The following is an 8,138-nucleotide window of genomic DNA, read 5'->3' as shown; positions in this document are numbered from 1 at the left end:
ATATCTTATAAACACGCATATATAGGGGATATACAAGCAGGAAACCCCTCCCCAAAACAAAACATAATTATCTTTTGAAGTATGGGACTCTTATAAGAGCCAGAATTTGTTCCTCAGAATCAAACGGGCAACTAAAGTTTGTATCTACAAGTTTTGAGAAGCTTATGTCATGATTTGCAGAAGAAACATCCAGAGTATGGCAAACATGACTAATTCTGCCACCATGACGATCCAGCTGCTCATACCATAGTATGACACCGATGCTACACCCTTCCTATTCAGTAGATTTTACCACAAACTACTTGTTTTTTTTTTTTTTGAGTTGGAGTTTCACTTGGTCGCCCAGCCTCGACCTGCTGGGCTCTGGTGATCCTTCCACCTCAGCCTTCCAAGTAGCCAGAATTACAGGCACGCGCTACCATGCCCGGCTGATTTTTTTGATTTATTGTAGAGATGAGGTCTCGCTGCCCAGGCGAGTCTCGAGCCCATGGGCTCAGACAATCCACTCACAGCCTCCCAAAGGCATAGGATTACAGGCTGAGCCACCGAGCCTGGCCACAAGCTACATTTTATTGTTTCCCTGGAAGAAAAAAAAATTCTCAAAGGTAAACGTTTTGCCAGTGTGGAAGCAGTGAAACAAAAAACAGCAGAAGCATCAAAACTGACAAGTTCATAAACTCTTTAGAGTAGAGGAAAAAGCATCTCAATAAGTGTATTGCATTAAATGAAGAATAGTTTGGAGGCAACTGAAGTGTAAACATGTAAGAGGAAATACACAATATTTAATACATAAATTCTGTTTTCTGGAGGGTTCTCCTGATGTGTGTGTTTGTGTCTTCACTCTATCTTTGTTCTTATTCTTTAGCACTGTGTTGTCTAATTTAGGTTTTTTCCATTCTACAAGAACTTTAGAAACAATTTGTCACTGTCTACAAAATAGGGTGCTGGAACTTTGGGAAGAATAGTTACTTTTTTATTGTAATAAAATATAATAATAAACACATATCATAAAATTGACCTCACAACCATTTAAAATTGTACAGTTAAATGACATTAAGTCCATTTACATTGTGACACAACCATCACTGTCATCAAACCACAAAGTTCTTTTCATCTTGTAAAAATAAAACTTTATATCCATTAAATAGTAACTCCCCATTTCTTCCTATATCATTCCACTTTGACTCTATGATTTTGTCTACTCTATCTACCTCATATAAGTGGAATCATACAATTTTGTGTTTCTCACAACCGACTTATTTCATTTATCACAAGGCCTTCAAGATTCATCTGTGTTGTAGTATATAAAAAATTCTTCTTTGTCTTTAAAGCTGAGTAATATTCCATGGTATATGTTTGACAAATTTTTTTTATCCATTCATCTGATGATGTACACTTGTCTGTTTTAACAGTTGTGAATAAACTGTTGTGAATAAAGCGGCTACATACATAGGTATACAAACATCTCCTGAAGGCTCTGTTTTCAGTTATTTTGAGCATACACTCCGACATGGAATTTCTGGATAATGTGGTCATTATATTTTAATGTGTTTATTGATCATGTGTATCTCTTCTTTGTAGAAATCCTTTGCCTATTTTTGAACCGGATTTTTTGTTTCTTTGCTGTTGAATTTTAGATACTCTCTTTATATTCTTAATATGAGACCCTTATCAGATACATAATTTGAAAATATATCCTTTATTTTGCTGGTTGTTTTTTCACTCTGCTGACAGTGTCTCTTAATAAATTAATTTCAGATTTTTTATAAACTCCACTTTGTCTATTTTTCTTGTTACCTGTGCTTTTGGTGTCATATACAATCAGGTATGCCAAATCTGATGTCATGAAGCTCTTTTCCAATGTTTTATAGTTTTGGGTCTTGCTTTTATGTGATGGATTCATTTGGAGTTACTTTTTATATATGATATTAGTTAAGGGACCAGTTTTATTCTTTTGTCTGCAGACATTCAACTTTCCCAGTAACATTTATTGAAGAAATTCCTTTTTTTTTCACTGAACGACCATGGCACACTTGTGAAAATTATTTGACCATATATGTGATGGTTTATTTCTTGACTCTATACCATTTGTGTACACATCTATCTTTATGCCGGAACCACACTATTTTTCTCTCTTTGGAAAAATTTTATTTTATTATAGAGATGTAGGGTACAAGTAAGGATTAACGACACAAATAGGCTGCATGAAGGGGATGTTTGGACCTCTGAACGGCCCTCATTTCCCCTGGTTTTTGTATTGTTACATGCCCCCACCCACTCCAGAACCACACTACTTTGATTGGGTAGGTTTGCAGTAAGTTTGGAATTCTGTAAGTGTGAGTCGTCCATTCTGTTCCCGTTTTCAGGATTGTTTTGTCTATTAAGTCCTCATGAGTTTTTCCATGAATTTTAGAATGGGGTTTTGTATTTTTGCAGAGAACACCATTGTGATTTTGATAGGGATTGCATTAAATCTGTAGATCACTGTGAGTAGAATTGCCATCTTAAAAATATTTGGTCTTCCAATCCATCAACATAAGACGTCTATTTTAAAAATATATTCTTTAAAAAATGCTTTGTGGTTTTCATTAAATTATTTACCTCCTTAATTAATTCCTATGAATTTAATTAAGGGAATATTTTATTCCTTTAGAGCTTATTGCAAAAAAACTATTTTCTTAATTTTCTGCTAAAATGGTTTATTTTTAGTTTGCAGAAATGCTAACTTTTTGTTTGTGTTGACTTTGTGTCCTGCATATTTGCTAAATTCATTTATTAGTTTTAACAGTATTTTTTCTTTTGAGGAATCTTTATGATTTTCCATATATATATATATATATATCTCATATATATGTGATTATTTCATCTGTGAACAGAGATCATTTTACTTCTTCTTTTCCAATTTTGATGACTTTTTTTTCTTTTTCTTGCCTATTTCTCTGGGTGAGATTTCCAGTGCTTTGTTGAATAGAAGTGGTAAAAGCCTTACCTTGTACCTTATCTTAGAGGACAATCTTTCCATTTTTCATCATTGATTATATTTGTTGTAGGCTTTCTACATATGGCTTTTACTATGCTGAGGTAGCTTCTTCTACTCCTACTTTATTGAGTTTTTATCATCACAGGGTGTAGAATTTCATCAAATACATGTTTCTTAATCCGTTGTAATAGTCAGTTTTTCGTCCCCTTCATTTTGTCAGTGTGGTGCATTGTATTCAGCAATTTTTGTATATTGAACCATTCTTGCATTTCAGGAATAAATCTCACTTTGTCATGATATGGAATCTTTTTAATGTGCTGCTGAATTTGGTATTTTGTGAGGAGTTTTGTATTAACGTTCATAATGGATATTTGTCTGTGGTTTTCAATACTGTCTTTGTCTGGCTTTGGTATCAGGATAATGCTGACCTCATAAAATGAATGATGGGGGGCTTTTTCACCATTTTAATGTATTTTTGATGATTGTGTATATGTATGTATGTGTGTTTGGAAGAATTCACCAAGGAAGCCATCAGATCTATGGATGTTCTTTGTTGAGAGATTTTTATTTACTAATTCAATCATTTTACTTGTGATAGGTCCATTCAGGCTTTCTATTTCTTCATAGTTTAGTCTTTGGAAGTTTTGTGTTTCTGGAAATCGTTCATTTCATTTAGGTGTACACTTTATTGGTATACAACTGCTCATAATATCATATTATAATTCTTTTTTACGTTAATTGTCATTAATTTTCTCACTTTTGTTTCTAATATTAATAATTTGAGTCTTCTCTTTTTTTTTTTGAGTTGGAGTCTCACTCCGTCGCCCAGACTGGAGTGCAGTGGCCGCTCCCAGCCACCGCAGCCTCGACCTGCTGGGCTCTGGCGATCCTTCCGCCTCAGTTTTCCAAGTCGCTGGAACTACAGGTTACCACGCCCAGCTAATTTTTTTGATTTATTGTAGAGATGAGGTTTCACCAAGTTGCCTGGGTGAGTCTTGAACCCGCGGGCTCAGGCAATCCATTCACCTTGGCCTCCCAAAGTGCAGGATTACAGGCTGAGCCACCCAGCCCGGCAAGTCTTCTCTTTTTGTATTAGTCCAGTTGGCTAAATGTTTGTCAATTTTGTTGATCTTTTCCAAAAACTAAGGTTTGGGTTCAATTTTTTTTCTATTATTTTTCTCTTTCATTTACCTCTGCTCTAATAGCTATTATTGTTTTTCTCTTTTGCTAGCTTTGAGATTCGTTTCTTCTTCATTTACGAGTTTCTTAATTTGTAAAACTAGGCTATTGATGTAAGATACTTTAGATCATTTAGATCTATTTGGTTTATTTTGTGTTCAAGTCCTAAATTTCTTTGGTTACCATCTTTAGTTATCCTATTATTTAGAATGGGACACTAAATTCTCCAAATTTTATCGCTTAATTACATATTTCCCTTCAATTCTGTCAATTTTTGCTTCCTATATATTGGTAATCTGTTAATAGGCGTGTAAATGTTTTTAGCATTGTTTTACATCTTGCTGTATGGAACCACTTAATAATATGCATTCTTCCTTTTTTGTCTTCTGGAAGCCTTTTCTGATTCAAAGTATATATTTTTAATATTAGTAGAGTCATTCCTGCTTTCTTTTCGTATGATTTATGTGGCATAACATTTTTAATTCTGTCACTTTGAATCTATTTTTGTCTTTAAATCTAAAGTGAGTGTCTTATAGACATCATATAGTTGGGTTATATTTTTTACATATTCTGTCCATTTTTGTGTTTGGCTTGTAGAGTTTGACACATTTACACATAAAATAGTTACTGATGAAGCAAAGCATTTTTTCTGTAATTTTGTTATTTGTTTTCTATAGACGTTATGGATTTGTGGTCCCTTATTTTCTGCATTTCTCTTTTTTGCTATCTAGTTGATTTTAGTCTTTTAAATCATGTACAAAACAAAAGTGGAGCTACATACCACCTAGTTTGCTAATACTATGTGTTTTGCAATAATACTAGCTTTATCATTACTTGTGTATTTACATTGGCTGAGATTTTTATTTCTCCATGTGGCTTTGAGTTTCTATAAAGTCATTTCAACCTGCAAGACTCCCTTTAGAATTTCTTGCAAGATGGGTCTAAGGGTAGCAAACACCTGCAGCTTTTTAAATCTGGGGGTGTCTTAATTTCTCTCTCACTTTTGAAGAAAATTTTTCCAGATAGAGAATACTTGGTTGATAGTTTTGTTTTTTTCTGTTAGTACTTTGAATATACAGTTGATTCTTAAATAAAAAGAATTTGAACTGTGCAGGTCCACACATATGTGAATTTTTTTTCAACCAAATGTGGGTTGAAAGATACAATATTCTCAAAATGTGAAACCTCACTATATAAAGGGTTGAGTTTATATATACACGTTTCCTAGGGCTAACTGTGCAACTTGTATATGTGTGAGTGTTTGTACATGCTGGGCTCCTAGAATCATCCCTTGAATGTACTGAAGAATGATTGTATTAGTCTACTGTCCCTGGCCTCCAAAGTTTTTGATGAGTTATAATCTTATACTTCATTGAGGATATCCACTTCTCTCTTGTTGTTCTCCAAATTCTTTCCCTGGCTTTGACTTTTGACAATTTGATTATAATATGCCTCAAAGTAGGTCTTTTAGAGTTCATCCTTCTTAGAGTTCCTTGAGTTTTTGGATGTTTGTATTCATGTCTTTCATTAACTTTCTTAAAGTTTTGGCTATTATTTAGTCAGATCTTCTCTCCTCCCTCTTCTCTCTTTTATTCTATTGGGATTACCAATATGACCATGTTGATCTGATTGATGGTGTCCCAAATGTGTGTTTTTAAAAAATTTTTCTCCTTTCTAGGTTCAATAATTTCCATTGTCTTATCTCCATGTTCACTGATTCTTTCTTCTTCCTGCTCAAATTTGACTTTTAGTCTATCTAAGTAAGTTTTCATGTCAGTTATTATGCTTTTCAACTTCCGAATTTATTTTTGGTTTATTTTTAAGTTTTCTGCAACTTTATTGACATTTCTATTTTGCTCATGCATTGTTTGACTTTCTCCATGTCTCAAGCATCTTTAAGACCATTGTTTTAGATCTTGTTCATGGACAGTTTCTGTTGGCTTATTTTTTATTTATTTGAATAAGTCATACTTTTTTTCTTTTAAAAAGTCTCTTTCCTTGAAAACTGAACATATTCTCCCCCTTTCTCAGGATTTGCTGTCTTGTTGTTGTTGCTGTTGTTGTTATAGGCTGCTTCTCTGTCAAGGATCAACTTCAGATGCATATATAAGTTTCTGCACCCGTGCCTTCCCTCTAGCATACACTGAGTGCCTAATTTTCCTTCTCCTCAGACATGCGGTTGTCCTAGTCTTCAATGTCTGGCTCCCAAATGAAAGAGAGAGAGAGAGAGAGAAACGAAAAGAAGTACCAGACATTTTAATCCCCTCGATGTCACTTCAACCAAGGGAAAGAGGTTTACAACAGTGAAATAAGGTGCAAAAACAATGACTGCTTGCTCTGTGATGAGATGAAAGAAACAGTGATGCAAAAACAGATCTTTGGTATTTGAAAGACAGACAGTCTTTATAACAAACCTTCCCACCCACAAGCTATGTGTAGCTTCTCCAGGAACACATACACAGCTGTCAGCCACGCAGCTGAGGCATAGAAGATGGTCAGCTGCTGCTGTGCTGAGAGTTAAAAATGAAAAAAAAATCTTTTTTAGAATCTATGTTTATTTATATCTTCTTTAAGTCATAAGATATGCCTAGAGGCAATATTCACATTTTAATGGATACTTGCTTTTTTCAAATCCATATGGATCTTCTGTTGATACACCAATCACTTTTGATGTTTGTGGACTATGGTTCTACATGGTCCCCAACTGACAAAGATTACTCACACTTGCAGTGATCAAATTTCACTATTGATTAAGACAAGGGCCTTGTCTTAACAGCATGACTCATTCATAGGTTCTTCCCTGGTCTGGCTATTTGAAAAGCTTCCCTTTTGGTGTACAAGTAGAAAGTGTACATGAAAATGTCTGCTCTCCTTTTATGAAAATGAAAAAAAAGTAACCCTAATTTACTATTTATGTTTTCCCCTTGCTGTTGCAAACCTTTAGTAGACTCCAGAATTTCAAGACATCTACATCAGACAGATTCTGCCAACACAACTCTTATCTAGATAGAGAGAGAGATTTGAGGTGTTTCCTATTCTGCCATCTTTTCAGAATCCTCAAGAATGGGTTATTTTTTAGCTATTATGTGAAACCTATGAAATTGCTGATACTTGATCATCATCTTTGACTGACAAAAACAGTCATGATAGCTGGTTTAGAAGAGACTCTAAAACTTCCTGAACCCTAAGAAATAGCTTGTGCTATCAATACACTTAAAATGGTAATTGAGGTTGAAGAAGTATAGTGGCTTGCAGAAGATTATAAAACAAGTTAGTAGTAGAATTCAGATTATAACCTAATCTATTTACTGACAATTCAGCACCTTTACACAAATTAATTTCCTCGACATCATCATCTCCAATAATTCTTTAAAGATGTTTGATTGCCTAGACTTTATTAAGCTTTGATTCCTTGGGGTTGAAATGATAAATGGTAAATTTTGTCCTTATAATTCTCTCAATAAAATACACTGCCATATGCTTAATATATTATTCTTTATAAGGAAAGAACTCAAGAGATTCCTGACAAATAAGAAATTAATACGTTGTTTTTAGTATCTTCTTTATACTTACTCTTTTGTTAAGAAAAGAAACTAAATTTGGTTTAGAGAATATATATAATAAAGGTCAGTAATCTAATGATTTTTCTAGAAATGACATTAAAATAACTTTTTCAATTTTATTAATGTCATATTTTCCCATATTCTTATTTTATTCACTTTTTCCTTTCTTTTTCTTGTTTGTTGTAAAAACTGAGATTCTCAGTGTGTGCTATTCCATGTAACTCTATAGAGCGTTAAAAGGTCTATTAATATCTGTATCTAATAATTCTAAAATTTATATTGTCTTTAAATCACTCTAATTTTAGAAGTTCATGAAGACAATCCTTGAAAATTTCCTAGTTCTTAGCAACTTGAGGTAGTGATAATAATGACATGTTACTAGAAGTTCTTGCTATTTTGTATTGTTTTTATTGATA

This window comes from Carlito syrichta, unplaced genomic scaffold (assembly GCF_000164805.1).
Source record: "Carlito syrichta isolate Samal-C Ts95f unplaced genomic scaffold, Tarsius_syrichta-2.0.1 Scaffold307967, whole genome shotgun sequence".
Lineage (NCBI taxonomy): Eukaryota > Metazoa > Chordata > Mammalia > Primates > Tarsiidae > Carlito > Carlito syrichta.
This window is presented reverse-complemented; position numbering follows the sequence as displayed.